The sequence below is a fragment of the Pleurodeles waltl genome, chromosome 11 (assembly GCF_031143425.1).
Source record: "Pleurodeles waltl isolate 20211129_DDA chromosome 11, aPleWal1.hap1.20221129, whole genome shotgun sequence".
In the NCBI taxonomy this organism is placed as follows: Eukaryota; Metazoa; Chordata; class Amphibia; order Caudata; family Salamandridae; genus Pleurodeles; species Pleurodeles waltl.
In genome coordinates, this window is record NC_090450.1 from 604,133,837 (window position 1) to 604,146,360 (window position 12,524).

Sequence of the window (12,524 nt, forward strand, 5' to 3'; positions counted from 1 at the left end):
CTCGCTGGGTTGCAAACTTTTCCGATCTTTATTCGGACGTCTAGACGGAAAAAACAAACGCTTCCACCCAGCTACCTTCCCACTTGTCTTCACAGACACCAGCATTTGTTCTTTTTGATATCATCGCAGCCCTTGCAGCTGTCTCTCGTGGCAGAGATGCAGGGCCAGATGGGGTACTGACTAACATCTTTTTATCTGATATGACTCTGTGCGATCATTATATTTTCTTACTTGCTAATTCCATTGTTGCAGGGGCAGATATTCCCAATTTGTGGAAAGGTGCAGTCGTCATTCCTATATACAAAAAATGGCTACAGTTCATTTGCTGGTAACTATAGACCTATCAGGCTAATAGACTGTGTTCAAAAGGTTTTTCTAGATGCCTCCTGGATAAGTTGCAGGACTGCATAGCTGATATGGACATCCTCAGCCCTTGCCAAATGGGTCTCCACCCAAAGATTTCTACCATTGACTAAGTGTTTTTTTTCTATTGCTTTATTGACATACTGTCACTATTGGCAAGGGCTCTCTGTATGTCAATTTCATGGACTTAAAATCGGCTTTGGACCTGGTCCCTCATTTCACTCTTTGGCAGGTTCTGCACAATTTGAAAATGCCACCAAATCTATTGTCTTTCATTAGACTTCTGCACAAGGAAAACTTTGTGCAGATTAGATGGGGGAACCAAGGAGATCTAACTGAGAAAATTCCTGTACTTCGAGGTGACCATGGGGGCTGTGATTTGGCACCCACCCTGTTTTCACTATTCATCAACCCCTTCGCTGCCAGGCCTTTTCCCCCTCCTGTGCCAGGCCTTTTTTTGCCTATTTGGGGCAGTTTGCGCTTAGGCCCTCATAACTTTTTGTCTACATAAGCTATCCAAGCCAAATTTGCGTCCTTTGTTTACAACATCCTAGGGATTCTAGAGGTACCCAGACTTTGTGGATTCCCCTGAAGGAGGCCAAAAAATTAGCCAAAATACAGTGAAAATTTCGTTGTTTTTTTTAAAATGGGAAAAAGTGGCTGCAGAAGAAGGCTTGTGGTTTTTCCCCTGAAAATGGCATCAACAAAGGGTTTGCGGTGCTAAAATCAGCAGCTTCCCAGCTTTCAGGAACAGGCAGACGTGAATCAGAAAACCCAATTTTTCAACACAATTTTGGCATTTTACTGGGACATACCCCATTTTTATGATTTTTTGTGCTTTCAGCCTCCTTCCAGTCAGTGACAGAAATGGGCATGAAACCAATGCTGGATCCCAGAAACCTAAACATTTCTGAAAAGTAGACAACATTCTGAATTCAGCAAGGGGTCATTTGTGTAGATCCTACAAGGGTTTCCTACAGAAAATAACAACCGAAAAAGAAAAATATTGAAATTGAGGTGAAAAACACAGCAATTTTTCTCTACGTTTTACTTTGTAACTTTTCCCTGCAATGTCAGATTATCGAAAGCAATATACTGTTACGTCTGCTGGACTCCTCTGGTTGCGGGGATATATAGGGCTTGTAGGTTCATCAAGAACCCTAGGTACCCAGAGACAATAAATGAGCTGCACCCTGCACTACGTTTTCATTCTATACCGGGTGTACAGCAATTCATTTGCTGAAATATAAAGAGTAAAAAATAGCTATCAAGAAAACCTTTGTATTTCCAAAAAGGGCACAAGATAAGGTGTTGAGGAGCAGTGGTTATTTGCACATCTCTGAATTCCGGGGTGACCATACTAGCATGTGAATTACAGGGCATTTCTCAAATAGATGTCTTTTTTACACACTCTCCTATATTTGGAAGGAAAAAATGTAGAGAAAGACAAGGGGCAATAACACTTGTTTTGCTAATCTATGTTCCCACAAGTCTCCTGATAAAAATGATACCTCACTTGTGTGGGTAGGCCTAGCGCCCGCGACAGGAAACGCCCCAAAACGCAACGTGGACACATCCCATTTTTTCGAAAGAAAACAGAGGTGTTTTTTGCAAAGTGCCTACCTGTAGATTTTGGCCTCTAGCTCAGCTGGCACCTATGGAAACTTACCAAACCTGTGCATTTTTGAAAACTAGAGACCTAGGGGAATCTAAGATGGGGTGACTTATGGGGCTCTGACCAGGTTCTGTTAACCAGAATCCTTTGCAAACCTCAAAATTTGGCTAAAAAAACACATGTTCCTCACATTTTTGTGGCAGAAAGTTCTGGAATCTGAGAGGAGCCACAAATTTCCTTCCACCCAGCGTTCCCCCAAGTCTGCCGATAAAAATGATACTTCACTTGTGTGGGTAGGCCTAGCGCCTGCAACAGGAAATGCCCCAAAGCGCAACGTGGACACATCCAATTTTTTTAAAGAAAACAGAGGTGTTTTTTGCAAAGTGCCTACCTGTAGATTTTGGCCTTTAGCTCAGACGGCACCTAGAGAAACCTACCAAACCTGTGCATTTTTTTAAACTAGAGACCTAGGGGAATCCAAGATGGGGTGACTTATGGGGCTCTGACCAGGTTCTGTTACCCAGAATCCTTGGCAAACCTCAAAATTTGGCTAAAAAAACACATGTTCCTCACATTTTTGTGGCAGAAAGTTCTGGAATCTGAGAGGAGCCACAAATTTCCTTTCACCCAGCGTTCCGCCAAGTCTCCCGATAAAAATGATATCTCACTTGTGTGGGTAGGCCTAGGGCCCGCGACAGGAAATGCCCCAAAGCGCAACGTGGACACATCCAATTTTTTGAAAGAAAACAGAGGTGTTTTTTGCAAAGTGCCTACCTGTAGATTTTGGCCTTTAGCTCAGCCGGCACCTAGGGAAACCTACCAAACCTGTGCATTTTTAAAAACTAGAGACCTAGGGGAATCCAAGATAGGGTGACTTGTGGGGCTCTAACCAGGTTCTGTTACCCAGAATTCTTTGCAAACCTCAAAATTTGGCTAAAAAAACACATGTTCCTCACATTTTTGTGGCAGAAAGTTCTGGAATCTGAGAGGAACCACAAATTTCCTTCCACCCAGCGTTCCCCGAAGTCTCCCGATGAAAATGATACCTCACTTGTGTGGGTAGGCCTAGCGCCCACAAGATGAAATGCCCCAAAGCGCAACGTGGACACATCCAATTTTTTGAAAGAAAACAGAGGTGTTTTTTGGAAAGTGCCTACCTGTAGATTTTGGCCTCTAGCTCAGCCGGCACCTAGGGAAACCTACCAAACCTGTGCATTTCTAAAAAACTAGAGACCTAAGGGAATCCAAGATGGGGTGACTTGTGGGGCTCTGACCAGGTTCTGTTACCCAGAATCCTTTGCAAACCTCAAAATTTGGCTAAAAAAACACATGTTCCTCACATTTCTGTGGCAGAAAGTTCTGGAATCTGAGAGGAGCCACAAATTTCCTTCCACCCAGCGTTCCCCCAAGTCTCATGATAAAAATGATACCTCACTTGTGTGGGTAGGCCTAGCGCTCGCGACAGGAAATGCCCCAAAGCACAACGTGGACACATCTCATTTTTTCATAGAAAACAGTGCCTACCTGTGGATTTTGGCCTGTACCTCAGCCGGCACCTGGGGAAACCTAGCAAACCAGCGCATTTTTGAAAACTAGAAACCCAGGGGAATCCAAGATGTGGTGACTTGCGGGGCTCTGACCAGGTTATGTTACCCAGAATCCTTTGCAAACATCAAAATTTGGCCAAAAAAACAATTTTTCCTCTCTTTTCGGTGACAGAAAGGTCTGGAATCTGAGAGGAGCCACAAATGTCCTTTCACCCAGCGTTCCCCTAAGTCTCTCGATAAAAATGGTACCTCACTTCTGTGGGTAGGCCTAGCGCCCACTAAATGAAATGGCCCAAAACACAACGTGGACACAACATATTTTTTCACAGAAAACAGAGGTGTTTTTTGCAAAGTGCCTACCTGTGGATTTTGGCCTCTAGCTCAGCCGGCCCCAGGGGGGGGGCAGAAATGGTCTAAATACAATTTGCCCCCCAGGGCAGCGACCCTTGCCTGATGGGTCGCTCCCCATCTCTAAAAAAACAAAGAAACAAAAAAAAAAACACAAAAAAATATTTGCCCTGGCGCCTAGAGGTTTCTGCGCCCCCTGGGGGAAGATCGGCCTTATAATAGGCCGATCTGCCCCCGGGGGGCCAGAAATGGCCTAAAATAAATTTGCCCCCCCTACCCCCCCTGGGAGCGACCCTTGCCTACGGGGTCGCTTCCCCTGCGTGACATTGGCGCCAAAAAAAAATCCCCGGTGCCTAGTGGTTTCTGCCCCCTTGGGGGCAGATTGACCTAAAATCGGCCAATCTGCCCCCAAGGGGGGCAGAAATGGTCTAAAATAAATTTGCCCCCCAACCCCCGCTCCCCCCCCCCCGGGAGCGACCCTTGCCTACGGGGTCGCTCCCCCTGCGTGACATTGGCGCCAAAAAACAAATCCCCGGTGCCTAATGGTTTCTGCCTCCTTGGGGGCAGATTGACCTAAAATCGGCCAATCTGCCCCCAAGGGGGGCAGAAATGGTCTAAATACAATTTGCCCCCCAGGGCAGCGACCCTTGCCTGATGGGTCGCTCCCCATCTCTAAAAAAACACCCCCCAAAAAAAAACACCCAAAAAAAATTGCCATGGCGCCTAGAGGTTTCTGACCCCCGTGGGGGCAGATCAGCCTAATAATAGCAGAAATGGCCTCAAATAAATTTGCCGTTACCCCAACCCCCACCCCCCCCGGGAGCGACCCTTGCCTACGGGGTCGCTCCCCCTGCGTGACATTGCACCAAAAAACAAATCCCCAGTGCCTAGTGGTTTCTGCCCCCTTTGGGGTAGATTGACCTAAAATCGGCCAATCTGCCCCCAGGGGGGGCAGACATGGTCTAAATACAATTTTCCCCCCAGGGGAGCGACCCTTGCCTAATGGGTCGCTCCCCAGCTCTAAAAAAACAAACAACCCAAAAAAAAAACACAAAAAAAAATTACCCTGCCGCCTAGAGGTTTCTGCCCCCCCTGGGGGCAGAAATGGCCTAAAATAATTTCCCCCTCCCGGGGAGCGACCCTTGCCTAATTCACGCAAAGAATCAAAACTCTCTGGTGTCTAGTGGTTTCTGCCCCCCTTGGGGGCAGAAGGGCCTCATCAAAATAGGCCAATCTGCCCCCACGGGGGGCAGAAATGGCCTAAATATAATTTGCCCCCTAGAGGAGCGACCCTTGCCTAAGGGGTCACTCCCCACCTAAAAAAAAAAAAACCATAACCTAAAAAAAAGAAAAATGATCCCTGGCGCCTAGAGGTTTCTGCCCCCAGGGGCAGAAAAGGCCTTCCCAAAAAATGCCCCACCTGGGAGCGACCCTTGCCCAAGGGGTCGCTCCCTTTTGTCAATTTCACAAATAAAAAAAATCCCTGGTGTCTAGTGGGGTTTCAAAAGCCGGATTGCAAGCGGCTTTGGAAACCCTGGGAGAGACTTCAAAGGGAAGGAAATACATTTCCTTCCCTTTGAAGCCCCTCCGGCCTCCCCCACGTGATTGAAAGAGAAATGCTTTGCAGAAATGCTTTCTCTTTCAATCGCGCTGGAAGCAGAGCTTCCAGCCCGATGGGGGAGGCCCCTGTGACAAATCGGCACGTGCTCGCTTGCTGACGTCACAGGGGGAGTGGGGGGGTCGGGGGTGGAAGGGGAAGGTCTTCCTCTTCCATCCCCGCCTTGGGGGCAAGGGGGGTGCACAGGGGGGGCGCGCTAGCGCTCCCCCAAGTTCCCGTGTGCCTTGGACGAGGTCACCTCGTCCAAGGCACACGGGAACTGTAGCCTTGGACGAGGTCACCTCGTCCAAGGCACAGAACGGGTTAATGACATTGTTCCTACTTTATCTTCAGTGGATGTTGACGATAACGCGTCCTGCACTAGGTAATTTACTTACTCTGGGACTCGTTTTAGGCCAACAAATCTTTTCACCTTTATAGGAGACACCTTAAGAAGAGAGAACTAATCAGCATATCAATCAATAGGTCAATAGTCTCAAAAGCAAATTAATCAAATTAGTTAATGGCATTAATAGGAATCAAAACTCACCATGGCCTTTCAGCCATGAATACCCACATGAAATTTAGTAAGGTTCCTAAGATTTATTCCCTACTGATTACAATCTACTATCAAGTTTATTAGTCTCAACAACAGGAAGCACATCAATAAGGTCACAATATGGCAACTTGAGTAAGATTTAAGCAAAGCAAAGATGATAAACATTAGAACAAAACACGGCATCAACATGGATCTATTTAGCAGGGTATCATTAGCACATCTATTCAACACAGCAAAGATTCAGTCATTTTGTCTATTTGCACCCAATATTAGTGAACTCCTTGACTAACCTCGAATTAGCATCAGCATGTCGGGCTTCATGCAAAACAATTTAGTAACACAAATTTTGAAAACATCTAACTATGGCCTCTATCAAAAGCAGTTGGTACCTAGAAAGGAAAGGCAAGCAGACAATTTCAATTTCATTATCATATAGTTACACAGTGCTGGACTAAGCAAAACAGTTAGATAGAACAAATTAAAACAATACCGTAAAAACTGGTTATTGTAAAAATAACAATGAGAAGCTGAATAAATTAATGTTTTCAGGTATTCCTATTGTATCATTTCACTATTACTGTTTGGACTAACATGGTTTTGGGGTTGATGGGCGCAGTGATGCTCTTTGACTGTTTTGAACTGGGCTTTTTGTAATTCTATACTATTATTGTTGTAATGCTTGTGAGACTGATTTTTTTACATTTTATTTAGGCTTGTTCTTTAATGCTTAAAGCAAAATGTAAAGTTTACATTTAAAATCAATATACCTCTCATCAACCTGAAATCTGAGCTTGTGGATGTCTGCAGAAATCTATGATAAAGAGACAATAATGTATGTCAGATTTGGTATTCTTCTTATTGTTATTATTATTAATTATTGTACCGCCAAAGATGTAATGGTTACGTCCGGTGGCGCGGCTCTGAGGTGCCACGGATATAACCATTATGTCCTGGTAGAGGCCTTCAGGGGAAGCGCTAGCTCTCCCCCGAGGGCCTCCCTCCCAGTAACCCCACAAAGCAGGGCTGGAAGTGGAATTGTTTCCCCTTCCACCCCTGCACCTGCCCAGTGATGTCTGATGACATCAGTGCGCGATCACGCGCTGACCTCATCAGAGGTCACTTCCCATTGCGCTGGAAGTATGGCTTCCAGCGTGATCGAGGAGAAACAGATTAGTTTCTTCTTGGTACAGGGACAGGGGAGGTCAGGGAGGCATGAAATGGAAAGGAAAGACTTTTCCTTTCCTTTCCATGTCTCTCTGAGCATTCCTCTAGGACAATAGGATAGCGATCGTGCTGCAGGAATGCCACTAGACACCAGGGGTTTGTTCGTTTTTTAAAATTGTCATAAGGGGAGCAACTCCTTTGACAAGGGTCGCTCCCCAAGGGGGGGGGGAATTTTATCTAAGGCCATTTCTGCCCCCCAATGGGGGCAGATCAGCCTATATTAATTAGGCCGATCTGCCCCCAGGGGTGCAGAAGCCATTGGACACCAGGGATTTTTTTTTCTTTATATTGATAAGGGGAGCGTCCTATTAGGCAAGGGTCGCTTCCCAGGGGCAATTCTTTTATTAGGCTTTTTCTGACCTCCCAGGGGCAGATTGGCCTACACTAATTAGGCTGGCTAATCTGCCCCTGGGCGGGGAGAAAGCCACAAGACAGCAGGGAATTTTTTTATATTGATAAGGGGAGAGACCCCTGATGCAAGGTTGATCCCCAGTGAGCAATTTTTTATTAGGCCTTTTCTGCCCTCCCCCGGGGGCAGATCGGCCTATATTAAATAGGCTGATCTGCCTCCGGGGGGGAAGAAGCCATTAGACACCAGGGATGTTTTTTTCTTTCTATTGATAAGGGGCATGACCCCTTAGACAAGGGTCGCTCCTCAGGTTGCAATTCTTTTATTAGGCCTTTTCTGCCCCACCTGGGGGCAGATCGGCCCATATTAATTAGGCCAATCTGTCCCCGGGGGTGGGGATGGGAGAAAGCCACTAGACACCAGTTTTTGTTTATTTTTTTTATATATTGATAAGGGGAGCAAGGGTTTCTCCCCAGGAGGCAATTTTTCTATAAGGCCTTTTCTGCCCCCTCCCCCCGTGGAGCGCACTAGACACTGTTTTTTTGTTTGTTTGTTTAAATTTATAAGGGGAGCAACCCCTTAGGCAAGTGTTGCTTTCCTGGGGGGGAATTGTTTTTAGGCCATTTCTAGATCGGACTATTTCTATTTGGCCAATCTGACCCCACGGGGGCCAGAAACCACTAGATACCGGGGATATTTCTGATTTTTTTATTTTTTTACACATGGGGAGAGACCCCTTAGGCAAGAGTTGCTCCCCTGTGGGGCAAATTTATTTCAGACGAATTCTGCCCATCTTGGGAGCAGATCGGCCTAATTTTGTAAAGCTCATCTGTCCCCAAGGGGGGAAGAAACCCACCTGACACCAGGAAAGAATCTTTTTTTAAAAACATAATAAATGGGGACAAAGCTGTTCTGCCAAACAGTGGGCAGATGGGGCAATTACCCCTATTCATTCCTTGGGGTAAAGAAAGCCTAAAAGATGCCAGGGAATTTAAAAATAAATAGTGGGGTGGTGGCTATCAACCAGCATGGGCATGGGTATGCCCCCACCACAACATAAGGGGGTAACAGTCTTTCAGCTCTCCCGCCACACAATAAAACATCTTATCCCAACGGCAAGCAAGAGGACATTTGATTATTTGGGGTTTTGGTTTTACATTTAGGCCATGAGAGCTTGTCTAACTCTCAAAATTGTCCCACTTGGAATGGTGAGGGATGCACTTTTTGGACTTTGGGACGCTACCATGTAGAAAAATCTACAAGACCTAAACACATCTGAAAACTAAACATCTGGGTGAGTCCAGGGTGGTGTGCTTCACATGCACCCACACCATTTTCCTACTCACAATTCCCTGCAAACCTCCAACTTTGCTTGAAATCACACATTTTCTCCACATTTTTGTGATGGTGCCTTCCAGAATCTGGAGGAGTCAACAAAACCTCTACTACCCAGCATTGTTACATCCATACAGATGAAAATTCTGCCCCACTTGTCAGCCTAAAAACATTTTTTTTTTTAAACTGTCTTTTTGGACCCGCATTGGTTCCCCCTCATTTTCGACATGTTTTCCCTATTACAGGCACTTGGCCCACCTACACATGTGAGGAATCATTTTTATCAGGAGACTGGGGGGAATGTTGGGTGATAGGAGATGTGTGCCTGTGTGGTGATCCCACACAAAAATGTGGGGAAAATATGATTTTTTAGTTAAATTTGAGGTTTGCCGAGGATTCTAGGTAAGAAAACAATGGGGGATCCATGCCAGTCACACCTCAGGTGTCTAGTTTTCAGAAATGTATGGGTTTGGTAGGTTTCCCTAGATGGCTGCTGAGCCCAGGACCAAAAACGCAGGTGCCTCCCCTCCCAAAAACAGGTAGTTTTGTATTTGATGTGTCCACATAGTGTCTTGGGGGGCAATGCCTGTTGCAGACACTGGGCCTACCCATACAAGTGAGGTACCATTTTTATCGCAAGACTTGGAGGAATGTTGTGTATAAGGAAATTTGTGGCTCCTCTCAGACTCCAGAACTTTCCATCACCAAAATGTGAGGAAAAAGTATTTTTTGGACACATTCTGAGGTTTGCAAAGGATTCTGGGTAACAGAACCTTGTGAGAGCCCCACAAGTCACCCCTTCTTGGATTCCCTTTGGTATCTAGTTTTAAAAAATGCACCGGTTTGGTAGGTTTTCCTAGGTGCTGGCTGAGCTAGAGGCCAAAATCCACAGCTAGCCACTTTGCAAAAAAAAGGTCTGTTTTCTTTGGGAAAATGTGATGAGTCCATGTTGTGTCTTGGGGCATTTCCTGTTGTGGTCACTGACTCTAGCCACACAAGTGAGGTACCATTTTTATCAGGAGACTCTGAGGAATGCTGGGTGGAAGGAAATTTGTGGCTCCTCTCAGATTCCAGAACTTTCCATCACCGAAATGTAAGGAGATGGTTTTTGTTTTGCCATCTTTTAAGGTTTGCAAAGGATTCTGGGTAACAGAACCTGGTGAGATCCAAACAAGTCACCCCATCCTAGATTCCCGTTGGTGTCTAGTTTTGAAAAATGTACAGATGTGGTAGATTTCTCTAGGTGCCGGCTGAGCTTGAGGCCAAAACCCACAGCTAGGCACTTTCCAAAAAACACAGCAGATTTCAATGTAAAACTGTGATGTGTCCATGTTGTGTTTCCTGTTGCGGGCATTAGGCCTACCCACACAAGAGAGGTAGCATTTTTATCCGGAGACTTGGGGAAACACAGAAAAGCAAAACAAGTGTTATTGACCCTTGTCTTTCTATATATTTTTTTCTATCCAAATGTAAGACAGTGTGTAAAAAAGACGTCTATTTGAGAAATGCCCTGTAATTGACATGCTACTATGGGGACCCCAGAATTCAGGGATGTGCAAATAACCACCGCTTCTCAACACCTTTTATTGTCTCCATTTTGGAAATACAAAGGTTTCCTTGATACCTATTTTTCCCTCTTTATATATCACCAAATGAATTGCTGTATACCCAGTACACAATGAAAACCCATTGCAAGGAGCAGCACATTTATTGGCTCTGGGTAACTAGACTTCTTAATGAACCTACAAGTCCTATATGTCCCCGCAACCAGAAGAGTCTCGAAAACGTAACGGCATATTGCTTTTGAAAACCTGAGATCCCAGTAAAAAGTTACAGAGTAAAATATGGAGAAAAAATGCTGTTTTTTTTACCTCAATTTCTATAGTTTTTTATTTCAGCTGTTACTTTCAGTAGGAAAACCTTATAGGATCTACACAAATGACCCCTTGCTGAATTCAGAATTTTCTCTACTTTTTACAAATGTTTAGCTGTCCAGGATCCAGCATTGGTTTCAAACCCATTTCCGTCACTAACTGGAAGGAGGCTGAAAGCACAAAAAAACTGTAAAAATGGGGTATGTCCCAGTAAAATGCCAAAATTGTGTTGAAAAATTTGGTTTTCTGAAAGCTGGGAAAATTGTGACTTAAGCACTGCAAACCCTTTGTTGACAGCATTTTCAGGGAAAAAAAACACAAGCCTTCTTCTGCAGTCCTTTTTCCCCATTTTTTTTAAAACAAATGTTTTTACTGTATTTTGGCTGATTTCTTGCTCCTCTCCAGGGGAACGCAGAAACTCTGGGTCCTTCTAGAATCCCAAGGATGTTAGAAGAAAGGACGCAAATTTGGCGTGGGTAGCTCATATGGACAAAAAGTTATGAGGGCCTAAGCGCGAACTGGGAAGGATTTACTACTACTACTACTACTACTACTACTACTACTACTACTAATAATAATAATAATAATAATAAGAATGATAATAAGAATATCAACTGACATGGTTATTATTACTGCTAATAATAATAATGATATCAACAAAAATAATAATAATTAGAATCATCGTCATCATCATCAACCGGAATGCATTTTGTCACACTTCTTTCGTTTCTAAATGGTTTAACTAAAGCATTCCTATTAGCATATATAATGAACTCAGGGTCTGATATATACTTTTTTAGCACCACATTTGCATAATTTTTTAATCCAAAAGCACCTCAAACTTACAAAATATAATTGAATATTGTAAGTTTTGCTACTTTTGTGACATAAAATGACAAAATGCGGCTTTAAGAAAGTATGAATCGGGCCCTCAATTTTCTGCTAATTCATTCACATCAGCCATTTCAATAACGTGACCTTCCTTAGCCAATATTTTTCCACTACATAATATTTGATTTGACTTATTTTCTTAAATGATCCAAAGCTCAATGTGTCACAGGAAGAGCTCTGTCCACCTCAGTGTTTTCACCATGTTGTCTAAAGACCAGAATCTTGAGGTCAGTGACCTATGTGATTTGTATTCCCATGTCTTTAATGAGATGCACATGAGTATGTCTGCAAATATGATGTTTGGCTTGAAAACAGAACTATTTCATGGGAAAATTCCCCAGCAAAGGAAAAAATTGCTAATTTAAGAAGAACAGACAGAGGAATGGGCTTGTAATGACCTTAGGGAAACTCATTGTTTACGATAACACAATATGACCGTTTTCTAGTTCCGCCAGCCCTTTCGAGTCAACCCTTCTAACTCCACCTGCCCTATAGACACGTCAAGATAACTGTGTACCGCAATCTCTCCATGACTCTTTACATCGATGAGCAGATCATAAGGTAATGGGAAGAATGTACTTAGGTTTCACACTGAAGTCATGAAACATTGATAACATATGCGATTCTACGGTGAAAGTATCTCTCTATACATCCTTCCAAGAACAGTTTAAAAATAAATTTCATACCCCATGCTGCTCCTACTATCTTCCACACAAATAAGACAGAGAACCGCCCTTTCAGAGACACCAATGCCCATATTTATACTTTTTTGTGCCACATTTGCCTCATTTTTTGATGTAAAAGTGGCACAAATGTACAAAA